We start from the raw sequence: 15305 nt of genomic DNA, 5'->3' as shown, positions 1-15305 counted from the left end.
CTTGATGTGACTGCAGCTGGGGAAGCTGGCAAACTACCTCCCCAGAGGTAACACCCTTATGCAGTGAAACAAGCTTCGGGGAAGGCCGAGATCCTTACCCAGCACTCGGTGTTTCCTTCTTCCCCACTCTGTGCTCTCTCTCTCTCTCAGAAAGCTGAGATAAACTGCAAATCAAACTGGCCAGCTGCAGGTGTTTTAATTTGCTCTCTCTCTCTGCCTGGAGAGATCCAGCTTCCACCCTGGTCAGGTAATGTAAATCAGTCCACAAAACATTCATTCCCTATGTCTAGCAACAGTCTCTAATTAAGCAGGAGTACCTGGTCCCGCAGAGTTTTCAGTGAGGTTCACTCCCAGTGTAACAGGCCACCTGGCTTCTGTTTTCCTTCGGGCACGCTGCCCATGTCACTCCCATGCCTTCACATGGGAAACTGGCTCCGTTGCTGCAACCGTCTCTCGGTTCCAGCTCCTCTCCCCTTCCGGGGAAATTACTAATCAAGTTTAGCTTCTCTTACTAGTTGACACTTTACCAGATATGCCTGTCTCCGATGCTGCGAACACTCGCGGCACTGGCAAAATGACGTCATCTCTCTGGCCAGTCCCACAGTGTCTAGTAAGTTTCTCTTTACTCTCTTCAATCCTCTGTAACAGGGAGCCGGTGGCCCTGTTACACTGATAAAGTAATTTTCTAAGCTATCTACAAGCATTTTCTGCATTCCTACAGATAGGAAGTCCAGCTACATGATGCCATTTTGTTCTTTTCCTATTTTTGGATTCTTATAGAAAGTAAGGAGGGAATCCAGAGAACAGTAATTATTTCTTGCACTGTGTTGCATACATCATGCATCATGAGGAGTACTACTATGAGCAAAGTTTTTCCTTGGTGTGAAGAGGGAATGAGTGTGTACTCAGTGGGGGCCATCTAGATGAGATGCTTTACTGCACAGTAGACAAATGTCGCAGCCCTGGCTCTGAGATCTGCTGCCAGGGCAGGTGACAATGTCCCAGGTCTCACCTCCAATATCAGTGTGGGAATTGGGCAGCAGGAAGCTGCCTTGGGCAAAGGTGCAGGATGGGAGGCAGCTGCTTTGGAGGCGGGACAGCTCCTTCTGTCCCACCAGGAGCCCAGGCCTAATCCCAGTGTCACCTGCTAGCCAGGGACTGGCATCCAGGGAAGCCTAGACCTCCCCCTGGCCTCTGTATAGGAACAGAGTACAGCAGGAGTAGCCCTGCACTAAAACTGCTCCCATTAGGAGTGAATTTGCCCTCAACAGGCACAAATGTAGTAAGCTTTCCCTGGGAGCATGTCTGTGCAGTATTTTACTGTGCAATAAGTTTTCAGCACATTAATAACACGCGTAGATGAACCCAGTTGGACTGGGTACATTTACTCCACGCCTGTTTGGCATCCAAAGGTTTAAAAGGACAGAGAGTGGTTCATTAACCACTATTTAACACATATTTTAGAGAGAGAATTGCCACATCTCCCCTAAAGGACACAGAATAAAGAAGATCATTTCCATCAAGTTCTTTCCAAAACAAAGGGTAGTCTTACTTTAGAAAAATATGTTCACCAGCAGGCTCCCTCCACACATCACTTACCTACTAAAAATATCATATTGGGCATGAATCAGGAGCACTACTCAGCATGGAGGGGAGGATTATCTTACATTCTTTAAATAAAACAATTAAAAAGTAAAAAAAAAAGAAATCATGGATCAAGGCTTTGAAACCTTTAGTCAAGATGGGAAAAAAAGTTATCCTAAACTGCTACTCAATTTTAACCCAAACTTTAAAAAGTCATTGAACTTTTTACTTTCTGGTTCCAGCTGAAGCAAAAAAAAAAATACAAAGAAATTACTTTTGCAAGTTTCCCAGTCTAATTTAGTGTACCCAAGAGGTTTAACTAAATATCCAAACAGAACCTCAAAGACACTTGGAAGTTTGCCATCAGCAATCATCGAATTCTAAAGCTCTCTGTGAACAGTTACATAAATTAAATATTTCATTTAAAAGACAGCATTGTTAACATTCTCTACACAGCTGTGAAGGATCAACAGAGGTTAGAGGTTAAGCCTTGGGCAAGACTAGAACCCAGAACCTTAGACCCCAGACTAGACAATTTAGAAGACTAGCAAATAAACCTAGGTATACCAAGCAAATAATATCTAACCTTAAAATTCACCTGTCTTTGACCAGTCAAAGGTTTAGCTGCATTTTAGGGCAGTTATGCACATACATGTCATTTCCTTGTCCAATTTTTATGAGGAATCATTTAAGTTCTATGTGGAAGAGCAAATATATCTGCTGGGTCTTCAACATAATTCATTTAAAGAGATCATGGCTCTACACAGAATAATATAACCAATGCAAACTTATAATGATGAAATAGTAATAAAAATAATCAAAATATAGAAATGAATCATCTAGTAAACCCAAAATAAATAAAGGAAACACTGTTAGTTCAAAGGTACAGTATATTTCACTGTTTTATGCACTGCTGGACAAAGGGAGTGCAGTGGAAGGTGACTAAATGCATAGAAATGCAGAAATAGCATTATAGATACAGTGAAAAGGCTCTTCCACTGTTTAAATGCACCACAGCATTGCTGCTAGACAGGAAATAAGTGTTTTGATTCAGCTAGTTTACATAGTACATGGTTTGACTAGAGGAAAAAGCACTGCATTTCTCAAAGTGACTGGTTCAAACATTTAAAGATCAACACGTGTTTTTGTGGTCTTTCAATAGGTGGCTAGTATGCAAGGGTCATGCCAATCTCCGTCCTCAGGAAAAGAGCTACAGCACAATAGATAGGTTTTTTGAGCTTCACCTCACACACAGACACCCACATATTTTGTTATTTTTCAGCTAGCCTGGGGGGGGGGGGGGGGGGGTGTTAGGTACTGCACGGCACTGCTTTTTCAGCTTGCTTGGAACATATGTGCACAGCTTTAGAACATTTACAGCATTTTCCTAAACATTTAAAAATAAAAATCTTCAATCATCATCGTTTTCCTTCTGTTACCTTCCCCCACCCTCCTCCCCCACATAAAAGTAACGGGGGAGGGAGATTTTTTCTGCTACTACCCTAGATATTGAAGAGCAACTGGCATCTCAAGATGACCTTTAAAATAATGTATATATAGCACAGTCATTTATTCATCTCTTTCCTCTCTCTATTACTAAGCAATCTTGTAATTTATTAGAAAGAGTTAGCAAATTCTTCGGGTTTTACAATAACTTTCAATCAAAACGTATCAAAGTGATTTAATATTAAGCCTGGCAAAAAACCTATGAAGCAACTAAGTTTTTCATACCCATTTTATGAACTCAAAGAACAAGAGTTTGTAATTTTTCCAAAACTACATGGAGAGTCAGTAGCTAAACCAAGACTAGAAGAAAAGCAAACAAAAGAATGTAGGGAGAACAAAACTTGCCCTCTAGAAGCCAAGGTGGAGACACACCTTATAGACTAACTATACCACAGATGCATAAACTTTTGTGAGCTTGAGTTCTCTTCATCAGATGCAGCGTTTGCCCTCCTTACTCTGTTAATAAATGACACATACGATATGGAGGTATTGTTAGATCCATAGATATTTTGCAATGGATGTGTGGAATAAGAATCCAAGAATGCTTCATTACTCACTCAGTTTCCACTTTCACTTTGGGATTATGTGCTTTTCTTTCAGGGGCAGACTATTATATAATGTAGACCTATAGCACCTCAATACTAAGTCACTTCAGCGTGCATACATAAGCCCAGGGCCTAAATGAACCCAGAAACTCAAGCCAGTGCAGAATGCAGCAGTCAACTTATTAAGCAACAAAATTTAGTATAAACTGACATCTGTGTCACAAAATCTATAGCAGCTGGCTGCTGTTAACTAAGTGGAAAACAAGTAGTTAGTTTTGACCTATAAAAGTAATAGGCTTTACACCTGCCTGTTACACAGAGTACACAAGCTATAGCATCACACAGTTCTTATCAGGGGAGGTCCTAGAGCTGAAGCTCCCTTAATTTAAGAGAAGGCGCTAGTGGTGCAGTATACTTTCAAGGCCATATTCTTTTCTCATCTGATAGGGTCACATTTTTGCAATCAGCAGGGATACTGCAGGATGTTCCATTTACTCTGGCTTTCAAGGAAGGTGCATTGTTGACAATCATCTCCCAGTTTCATCACGACTTTTGTGATATTTGATTTTTTTTTCCTTTCAATGCACTATTGCTGGAATTATGCAATTCTCATCCTTTTATTAATTTTAAAGCCATTTTCAAGCCCTCAGTTCTGCAACCAAAAATCTTAAAAATAGAAAAGATATTAGAAAAAAGTAATATTTATGATTTCTAAAACCTCACAATTTCTGGAGCAGATACAAAAGTTTGGGTAATTATAAGAAAGAACTGATACAGCCAATGTTTGTAGAGCCACAGAAACTTCGGTCTTTGATTGAAAGTTTAATAAAAGCTTATTCAAGTTAGTAGTTCAGAGAAATAAAGTAACAAAGCTGTTGAATGGAGCCAGCGAGGAATTACCCACAATGAGGAGTTAGCATCTGGCTCCAATTACAATTGGCACACATGGCAGAGCCTGAACAGACAGAGTCAGTCTTGGCAAATGCAACTCTCTCATGAAATCATGGGCTCTCTACACAACTAACCAATGTATTTGTCAAGAGACGCAAACTATGGATCATCTTCTGAGATAACCTGTAGAACCACAATGCACACCGCAAGATTTGATAACAACACCAGCAGCAGTGGCCTGTGCAGAATATTGGGAGCAGACCACATAGAAAGAGAAGACTGAAGACACAACAACAACAACAACGAAGTTAGTAGTTTTACATTACTAAATTAAATAGATGTATTATTTCAAAAGAAGTATAAAGTATAAGTCAAGGTAATAATCCTTTCCCTTTCACCTTTAAGGAGGCATTGAATGTACACACTGGGCATGTCTACACATGAATTTATGTGCACCTAAACTTAATGCTCCTTAGCCTAAGGCACATTAAGGCAATTTAGGTGTGAAACTACACATGGATGCCTTAACACAGCTCACTGGGCAGCCTGCCACAGTCAGCACGCTGAACAGTCCCTAGAAGCCCATGGCAGCACAGCCGGGTGATGCAGCCCAGCACCAGCCCAGCCAACCAATCTCCTCCTCCCTCCCCCACCGACACACACACATAGTTGGCCTGGCCCCGGCTCTAACCCCCTTCTCGTGTTCCTGCCTCCCTGGCGTTGGAGAACAGCAGGCCAGAAACGAGGCTGTGGGACCCCACGCTGCTGCTGGGCACTGTCAAGAAGATGCGGCAAGTACCATTTTGCAAGGTGTAGACACTGGAGCTGGAACAGTGGTTCTGGCAGCAGAAGTCCCTGTCAGTGTACAGTATGTTGGCAGAAGGGGCAGGAGGCACAAGGGCTCCTGTCAAAGCACAAGGGACAGACACCCCTGCCCCCCTCCCCCCCATGACTCCCTTCAGGGGAAGTGGGCAGCGCAGCAGGGGCTTCCCTGCACTTCTCCCTTAAGGTAGGTTTACTGACCAGGCAATACAGCTCTACAGGAGTGGGACACCTTGCCGCCCGCCCAGGAATCAGGCTCCCTTAGAAATCCATACTGGGGTTGCCACCTAGGACAACAGGTGGTCTGGGACTGCATCTGCCCCCAGTACCTGGCACGGCTTTCCCTGTTCCACCCAGCTCTGTCCTGGGCAAGCACCGGGCCACAGGTGGGAGAGGCAGCATCAGCTCCTGGGGGCTCTACACAGCTCAGCCTGGGCAGGCTGGGTGCAAAGCGTGCAGGGACTCAACCTTGGATCAGGCAGACCAGGGAGAGAGCCAAGCCCCTGCCCACACTGTGCCCAGCATAAGCTGTGCACAACCCCCAGGAGCTGATGCCGCCTCTCCCACCTGCAGTGCCTGGCACAGAGGCCAGACACTTGCTCAGGACAGAGGTGGGTGGAGCAGGGAGCAGATGCAATCCCAGCCCACCTGCTGTCTCAGGTGGGAGCCCCAGCACGAGCTTCTAAGGGCACCCGAATCCTGGGTGGGCAGCAAGGCATCCCGTCCCTGCAGGGCTGCCTTGCCTGACCAGCAAACCCACCCCAAGGAATAGGTGTGGGGGAGCCACTAGCAAAGGCCCTGCCTACACTACGCTGTCCTCTTCCCCTGCAGGGAGTCATGGCAGGGCCTATCCTTTGCGCTTTGACAGGAGCCCTCCTGCCCCCTCTGCCAACTTACTGCACACCAACAGGGATCGCTGCTGCCAGAACTGCTGCTCCAGCTCCAGCCTGCATCTTGCAGAACAGCACCCACCATGTAGTCTTCTTGGCAGTGCCAAGAAGGGCACTGCCAAGTGCCCCATACTGTAGGGCAACAGTATGGGGCCCTACAGGCTCAGCTTCAACCTACTCAGTCACACAACGTTAAGGTGCCTTAACTAATCGTGCCTAAATTTTATACTTTCTTTATGCAGGTATTAAATTTAGGAATGATTAACTTAAAATTGCCATTTTTAAAGGTGCATTAAGGGCACAGACATGTAGACCCATGCCCTTAATGTGCCTTAAAAATGGCTAATGCACTTTAAATCACCATGCATAGATATACCCACTGTGTTACTAACCAATTCAATTAACTGCTTTTAAAACAGAACACTGCTGTCTAAATTAGTAATATTAACAAGTATATTGACACAACTTGAAGATTGGATCAAACAGCTGCAGTTATTTTAGCTCTGCCCCCTCCAAGCCCAACATAAACTCTAATGCTATTAACATGATTAAACAAATACTGTAGTTACTCATGAGAGACTTCTTCAGACACTGGGTAATGTAGTAAACAGTAGATTTGGGGAGGGGGGGAAAGAGACAGAGACAGAGACAGAGTACTACATTTGTTCCCAAATTAAACCTTGCAAACTCATCAATGGATATTTTATTCCTGTTGCATGCATGATGAAAAACAAAAATTAATAAGAAGAATTAAAAAAAAAAATCAATATCCTTTTACTCCTTAGTCAGCAAATTCAATTCAGCACTGATGCACAGGACAGATCACTTCACTATCTAACCAGTATCAATACTACAATGCATATTTGTGGGCTTTCAGAGGAAGGATATTTCTTCCTAAAAGGGTGAGACATAGCAATTAAGTAATTGAAATATATGTGTACTTCTCTTCCCATCCCTGCCCCCCCCCAAAAAAAATGCTGGTTGTAAGATCTTCATAAATGAGCCTAATTATATTTAATTCTTCAGAATCAAGTTGCACCAGCATGACGAAGCTCCATATACAAACATTCAGAGAACTCCATTGAGAACATACCAGCTATATATGAAACATCTGCAGGCTAAATGACTTTAGTTCACTGATGAAAAGATTTTTAACGTGCAATTCTACTGGGGGGGGACGACGACTTCCTAGGTACATAATCCTTTTTCTGTACAAATACACTTTGGGTTTCAACAGCCAAACTGAAACAAACAACAGGAAAGGCACACCACCACCAATGTCAAAGGCTGTATCTACACTATGGAGACTGCCATGATGACAGTGTGGAGGCAGCAGGGTGCCCTGGCGTTGATGCAACTCAGCCAGCAGGAGTTTTTCTACTGCCAGAGCAAAGCCAATTTTCTTTAATGACAGCAGCTCTGCCAGCAGAAGCCTCCTTCTGCCATCAAAGCTGCATCCTCACTGTGGGGGGTTTGTCAGCAGAGCCATGTGATCTTTTCACACCCCTTGCTGACAGAGCTGTGCTGGTGAAGCTTCACAGTGTAGATATGGAGAAGTTCTGCAGGTTACATCTTTCCAATCAGTACTGTTAGCAAACTAAACCTTCAGCAACACTTATACAAGCCAATTTTGGGATAGTTTGTTATGCGGGTATGACAAAGAGACATGTTTGAAGAGACAGGATTACATAGGTAATGCAATTTGGCAGGGAGGCCTCAATTATGGTAATGCTGATAATGGTCAGTGATGAATCCACCTAAACACTTAAGCCCATCATAAAATTTCTACAACTTGAATAGATAAGATTCACACAAGACAAAAAGTTTTATATAGAAACAAGGGATACCACACAAGAACCATATGAAACAAATACTTTTCAGACAAAACACCACTCTAAAATGATTGTAGTGCATTATATTCTTAAATTTGAGAGGCAGGAAGACTACATTAATTACAGGATAACAATTCCACTGAAGTCCATTAGATAACTCTGGACCTCTAAACACAGTACAATTGTACAGATATATGCAACAACAGAATGTACCTTGCAGGACCTCCGCACTGGGAGTGTGAACAAGGAGTATGCAAGGTTAGGCAGTATATGAATATGGTCTGAGAAAAAAAAGAAATGGAGCAATAATACAAATTTGACCTAGATAGTGATGATAAAAAAAAAAATGGCTCTGTGGGGCTCAAAGCATTTGAGTGACTAGTGGGGTAAGGGGAAGATAGGGAGGAGAGAGACAGAGCTTCTACAAACTTCACAAGCTCACATGGTTCAATACTGAAAAGTCAAGAAACACAGTAAAATGCACATTCATGGGCAGATCCAGGATTTACTAAAAGGGGCACACTGCTCCTCAGGCCATGGGAGAATGGAGGCAAGGCATGGCCAGAGCCCCTGGGCCAACAAACGACACCATAAAGCTGGGCAGGGACCAGGCTCACAAAAGGGGAACCTACCTCCCCCCTCGGATACTACTGCTGCTGCCCCTGGATAGCCTGTAAATTGGGGGGGAACGAGCCAGAATTACTCATCCAGGGAGCCAGCTTCAGCCAGGGACAATGGTGATAGCAGTTTCTTCCTTCCAGCCTTTGCTGCTCCCTGCCTGCCATTACCCTGCAGATGTCGTCCCCCCACCAGAAGCAACTCATGGGTGTGGGAGGCAGCAAGCGGATGGAGCACAAAGCTGGGGGTACATGGCGGCCACGCAGTGCTGGCCCCCTCAGCATGTGCCAATGGTGCTGTCTGTGGGCTTGTACAGCACTGTCTGCAGGACCTCCACAAAGCACAGGACCTGGGGCGGTCACCCCGATTTGCAACCCCCCCACAGACAGCTCTATCCTCCACAGAGCAGAAGCAGGCAGTGGAAGGAGGAACCCGAATGTTGCTGTTGCTGTCCCTGCCTAAGCTGGGCTCCCCACAGCCACTCCCTGCAATAGAGGCAGCTTTGGGGCTTCTCCTGCGGCTGCCTCTGCCAAGGGCAGAGGCAGCAGCAGTGAACAGGTTCCTCCTTCCAGCACCTGCTGGCAGGAGAGGGGGAGAAGGAAGAGAAAAAAAACAAAAAAAAAAACACAACAGTAGGTACTGGAAGGAAGAACCCGCGTTCTGCTGCGACTGTCCCCTTCCACACAACTGCAACCCATAGCTGAAGTGGGGAAAGAATGGAGCTGATCCCGGTACACAGATCAGCCAGAGACAACAGCAACAGGTGGGGGGTGCCCACACTGTGCGCACATGCACACACACACACACACACACACACACACAGCATCCACCCCTGTGCACAGGCAGCTGCAACTCTCCTGCTTTTGATCTACATTCGCATGAAGCATATTCTACATCAGATATGGCATTGTGATTAGCACTTAAAAACTTTTTCCTCTAACATTCTAAGTGTACATAACAGAATACTGAGGGGAGGAGGGGCAAACAGAAAATACCAGGCATGTACATGAAAACATTCAAGCAATATGCTATTGATGTAGGGTAGAAAAACAGGGCATACTATTAATTAGTTGCTACAGTGCAATCTGACCAAGTGCAAATTGCTTTACAGAAGTGGCTATTGTTTCCCCATTTTACAGACAGAGAAATGGAGGCATGAGTGAGGGAAATGCCATTTCCCTCAATAACTTCAGAAGAACGTTTGCTTTAGTAAGAGGGTCTACAGGATTGACCCTACTGTAAATATACTGTAACAAGCATTTATTTCAAGGTTTTTTAAGTTATTTTTATACGCCAACACAATAACTACAAGTTTTGGTTCAGTTTGATTTGTAAAGATCAGCAACACAAATATGAATTGACAAGCAATCATCTGCAGAGGAAACTAAGTGACAGAATAATTGAATCCATAAATGACCTGACTTGAAAGTTAAAACAGGAAAAACATATAACATGTACCATTTATAAGACATCCTCCATAATACTGAAACTGGATTCAAGAACTCTCTGCTTGATGTTTCCAACATTGTACCACCAGTTGTAAAACCCTACAAATTAAATCCCATCATGTAACTGCTCATGCATTTTGAGGAAGTACATCCCAATGGGTTTAACTGACATAATGACAAATATTTGCAAAACTGGGACCTAGGCATTTTTCTTCTTTAAAAACAAATGAAAGGGCATCCATTTCTTGCCTGCATGCTTACTAAATTAATTGGGGGGGGGGGGGCTAGTTGTTGAGATAACATAAAAGTACACATAGCAATGAAATACAGAAGGTGCCTGCTAGCACTGCTGTCAGATCAATTAAAATCTGGTCAAACCATTGCAACTGACAGCAGGCCTTAAAAAGACGCACACAAAAAAGAACACTCCTCCCCTCCCAACAAAATCAAATCATATAAGCTCGTAAAGGAAAGAGATGCACACCTAAAAGTCACTGGGTATGTCTGTACTGCAATTCAGAGATGACCACAGCACATGCCACCTCACTGAAGCTACCTTGTGTACAATAAATAGTATACCTGTGGCAGCACACACTTAATGAGGGTGCAAAACCCGTACCCAGCAACCTAGGAAAACGTTCAAGTTGTTCTCAGTTGTAGCCATGTTGGTTTCTATTTCAAATGGCAAAAGTCGATATCTTCCATGTTGCTGGGTTTTTGCCTGCCAAGCAGTTCTCAACCTTTTTAGACACAAGGCACTCCTCCATGATTTCTGTGATTTTAACAGCATGCCATTTCAAAAATGAACTTGTTTAGTACAGTGCTTCTCTCCTTGCAGGTGGGCTGGGCAGGCAGGGACTGAGCTTACCTGCTTATCTTCTCACACTTTAGGCTCAAAAGATCTCCCTGTACCCTGGCTAGAAAAATCACTGGACTAGGCCCTACCAGGCCTCTGTGCTGGCCAATCTGCTCCACCATTGGGGTACCAGACCAAGATAAATTTAAAAACTAGCTCAGGTGTGCATCAACACGAGTTATAATTATACCTGTGGTAATGTTGGGGTGCTGCTTGAATTTTCCGAATGGGCATTCATCAGTTATGTCAATTAAAGCCAGAACATTGAAAAAAAGATCTTCCAATCACTGTCACTTAACAAAAAGCAATTATAAGACATTCTTAAAATGTAGTAAAAAACTTCTATAGAATAACTGTCATAAATTAAACACTTTCCACACAGAGTTTTATCATAAGACACTCAACACCTCTTCACAAGGAATCACCTTTGCAAAAGCTGCAAATGAGCAATTCTATGGGGTGGGGGCAAGACAGAAGGAAAACAACAGTATAGTGATGCAGCTGGGCACATGGAGCACAGGGGCAACTACAACTTCAGTTGCTGGTGTAACCATTATTGTGACTGTACAACCGCCAGCAGTAGCCACTGTTTTTTCCCCTCCCGTCCCTAGGGCAGTCTCAGTTACCCTGCCTTAGTTGTGCTAAGGAATTAGGTCATTTGTACCAAGCACTCAAAGTCCCAAGCTGCTTCTGGAGTGGAGCCATCTACCTGGCCCTGCCTGTTGTTGTTGCAGCTACTGCAGTGGCATCAGAGAGGCCATGTACCCAGCTGCTGCTGCTAATACTACCCCACAGACTCACCATCATTCCATGCACCACCCATAAGCGAGTACCCAGGACTTATGCCCTGCTCACTTATCCCTTGACTGTAGTGGCATGTGTCTGAAAACTGACTTCTGTTATTAAGAATACTGCAAGGTTACTATAACTGTGACTGATTATACACAAGATTCTAATAGAAGACACAAACACTCTTCCTATGTAGTCAGTTTTCTCTGTTACACTAGTTTTATAGACCCAGGGAAGAATATTTAAAAGAAAAACAAACAAGAAAACATGAATTGACAAGGAACCAGTACTAAGTAGTTTCAAAAACTACTTGGAAAAATAGATGACAAATTGCTGCTGTTTCTTAGGAAAGCTTAGAAACAAAATCCTATTAACATTTTAAAGGAAATTTCAGGAAATATAGACATTATTAGCAAAATTCAGCTCTTTCACCTCTACCACCACCCAGAAAAGTCTAGCTAGATCGAAATCTGCCTCCTTAGATAGAAAATAGATGCTTGTTTTGACACTTAACTCTGTATGGCAATTACTGAAAAATGCTGTGCAAAACTTCACCTTTATTTCACCCATGTATCCTATGTTTCCCATTTAATCCAAAATTCTCAGATAAATGTTCAGCCTACTAGTCTCAGTTGAGCTACTGCTTTTTATAATGACTGATATTGTGTCATTTAACCTACATTTTTCATCTGCAGTTTTTTTACATTGCCTTTACCCGATCATTAGGAGAAAGATCCTTCTCTAGTTAAGTCACATGGAGAGAGGCATATGTTTTAGTTCTCTCACAGCTATAAATTTGCCTCTACCTGCTTTCAAGTCATCAGGGTGCTTATTAGTTGTGAAGTTTTCCTCATTGTCTTAGAGGTCAGTTGCCATGGTTGCCTTGTACAACTACCCCCTTGGTAGCACAAACAAGTGAGATAATAAAAGGGTGTAACAGCACACCAGGCTTAGGTCTACCAGCTGTTCTCTGAAATGGTTAAAGATGTCAGTTGTAAGAGTCTTACTCTTATTTTTCCCCACCTACAGACAGCTACTCCTGCATTGAGAGTTGGGTGCGGGCTGTTATTCAAAATTGATTACATCCACTGAATAAAATCCTAGATTTCTACAATGCTTCTTCCTTTGTTCCTAATACCACTTTGAGGAGAGTACTTTACTAACAATAATTCACAGACTAAATATAAGATATTACAAGTCAGCTACTCAGCTGGTAAAAACTGCTGTTAGTGCTTATTATAATCATAGAGCAGGGATGCAAAAAAAAAAAAAAATACGGATTGTGGGCCAGATCCAGCCTGCCAGCTGACTGGATCTGGCCTGCAGCTGCCCACGCAGCCCTCTGCATAGAGCCAAGCCCACCTGTTCTTGCTGGGGCCACCCATGCTGCCCTCCCACACATGTCCACCAACCCAGGGGCCGGTCTGTGTCCACACCTTCCACAGGGGCTGTTCCTGGTGCTACTCTGATCCCCTTGCCTCTAGCAGGAGCTGCCTGGATGAAGCTTCCCCAGGGGGGTGCAGCAGGTGCAGGAGCAGGAAGAGAAGCCATCGCTGGAGGCAAGGGGATCAGAGCAGCACCCAGCCGGCTGCAGACTCACTGGAAACAGCCCTGCCAGAAGCTGTGTGCTGGCTGGCACCAGCAGGTGTAGGCATGGGCAGGAGCATGGCATGGGCTGCCCCAGGTAGGGCTCAGCCCAATGCAAAGCATTGTGGGGGGTAGCTATTGACCAGGTGAGCTCTGCTGTAGGCACCTGCCTCGCACTCCCTCCCCTCACCCTGCCTCCCCACCACCACCCAGACATGCACACATGCCTCCACCACACATCCCAAAACACAAAACCCCACAGGGCAGGGTGTGCAGAGAGTAGATCATGTCCATCCTGCTCCCAAACACTGCTCCCTGTCTGCCCAAAGCCCCATAGGCAGTTTTGGCGAGTTGTTGCAAGGCTGCTGACCCAGCCCATGACAGCTCATCAAAACTCCCTATGTGACCCTTGGGCCCAAATAATCACGCACCCCTGCCACAGAGGTAACTGCAACTCAGTAACTTGTGCAATCTCTGAGTGCACCCCTTCTGTGTCAGGTGTGTTGCACCCTTGCCTTTCCTGGGGTAGAATCCCACAATTCTTCTACACCAGGGGCGGGCAATTATTTCAGGTGGAAGGCCACTTACTGAGTCTTGGCAAGCCATCGAGGGCCACATTACAGGCAGCCAGAGGCAGATATATATTATATATTCTCATTTTTTAGGGGCCCCGCGGGCCGGATAGAATGACCTGGTGGGCCACATCCAGCCCACAGACCGCATTTTGCCCACCCCCGTTCTACACACAGCCCAGGCCTTTGGCTGCAGGTCTGAGTTGGTACCTGTAGTTTTTCCCTTCAAGAACTTGTGACCAGCAGTGAATAGAGACCAAATAGCTGCCCTATTGTTACTTTGGTTTTGATAATGGAAGAAAGCACTGAGAAAGAGTCTATACCCATCTCCCTACCTCCATCCTGCAATAGTGGCTTAAGCATACTTAGTCTGCTTCTTTTGTTCTAGTCCATTTGAGCTCAGGGTCCTACTTATCAAAAAATAGTTCTACTGGTTCCACAGGAGCTTGACCCAGATTCCCTCCAGTCAATGGCTCTGTCATTATGCAAGAGTAAACTTCAAGCACTGTCTGGGTATGGGAGGCTTATTCTGGAGCCATTTCCTTCTTGATCATTTTTCTTACAGCCTATTAAATAAGCCATATATATTCATACACTGGATATATCAATCAGGTCAACACGCAATTTACATAGCAACACTGAAATAATTCAACTGATTTCTTTCAATTGGTTGAGGATCTGTATAAAAAATTTTTTCCAGTAGGTCACAAGCAAAAGAACATTTGCACTAAGGGCCTTGACAGATCTTACGCTGTTAACTGAACAAATGTTAATCAGTTTAGTATTGTTCAGCTTAGTGGAGCCATCACACATTAAGGCAAAAAACCTGCTCTGACTGCCCCTCACATGCACAGCTGTGATTTGCTACTAGAGCAGGAGTAGACAATGTTTTTTGGCCGGAGTCAAAAAACACCACAATGCCTACTTCGGAAGGTGCCAGAGTGCCGGCATGCCAGAAAAACAAAATGAGGGCAGGGGGTACGTGGCAGGATACCCTGCTTGTGCCCCTTGACCCCCACCCAAAGCCCCTGCCCCCCAGCCCAGGCTCTGTGGCTGTCAGCAGCTACCCCAGCTCTGGGTAGCTGCTGGAGCCCAGACTGCTCCCAGCAGGGCTTGCAGCATCCCAGCTGCCTGCTGTGAGCAGCCGGGGCTCCCAGTTGGTAACAGCTACCCAGAGCCAGGGCCGGCTGCAGCCGGGAGGCTCCAAGCAGCTGCGTCAGGCTTCGGAGCCCAGGCATCAGATCTGTACCGGCGTGTGCATGCACACCTTGGAGCGGGCAGTGGGGGAGGGGCTTGAGGCAGCATAACCCCTATCTCTCCACTGCTCCCAACAAAAAGCTGGTGACTGTTTGTCCTGGCGCATCT

The sequence above is a fragment of the Alligator sinensis genome, unplaced genomic scaffold (assembly GCF_000455745.1).
Source record: "Alligator sinensis unplaced genomic scaffold, ASM45574v1 scaffold1510_1, whole genome shotgun sequence".
In the NCBI taxonomy this organism is placed as follows: Eukaryota; Metazoa; Chordata; order Crocodylia; family Alligatoridae; genus Alligator; species Alligator sinensis.
The sequence above is the reverse complement of the archived record's forward strand: the minus strand, read 5'-3'. Positions refer to the sequence as shown.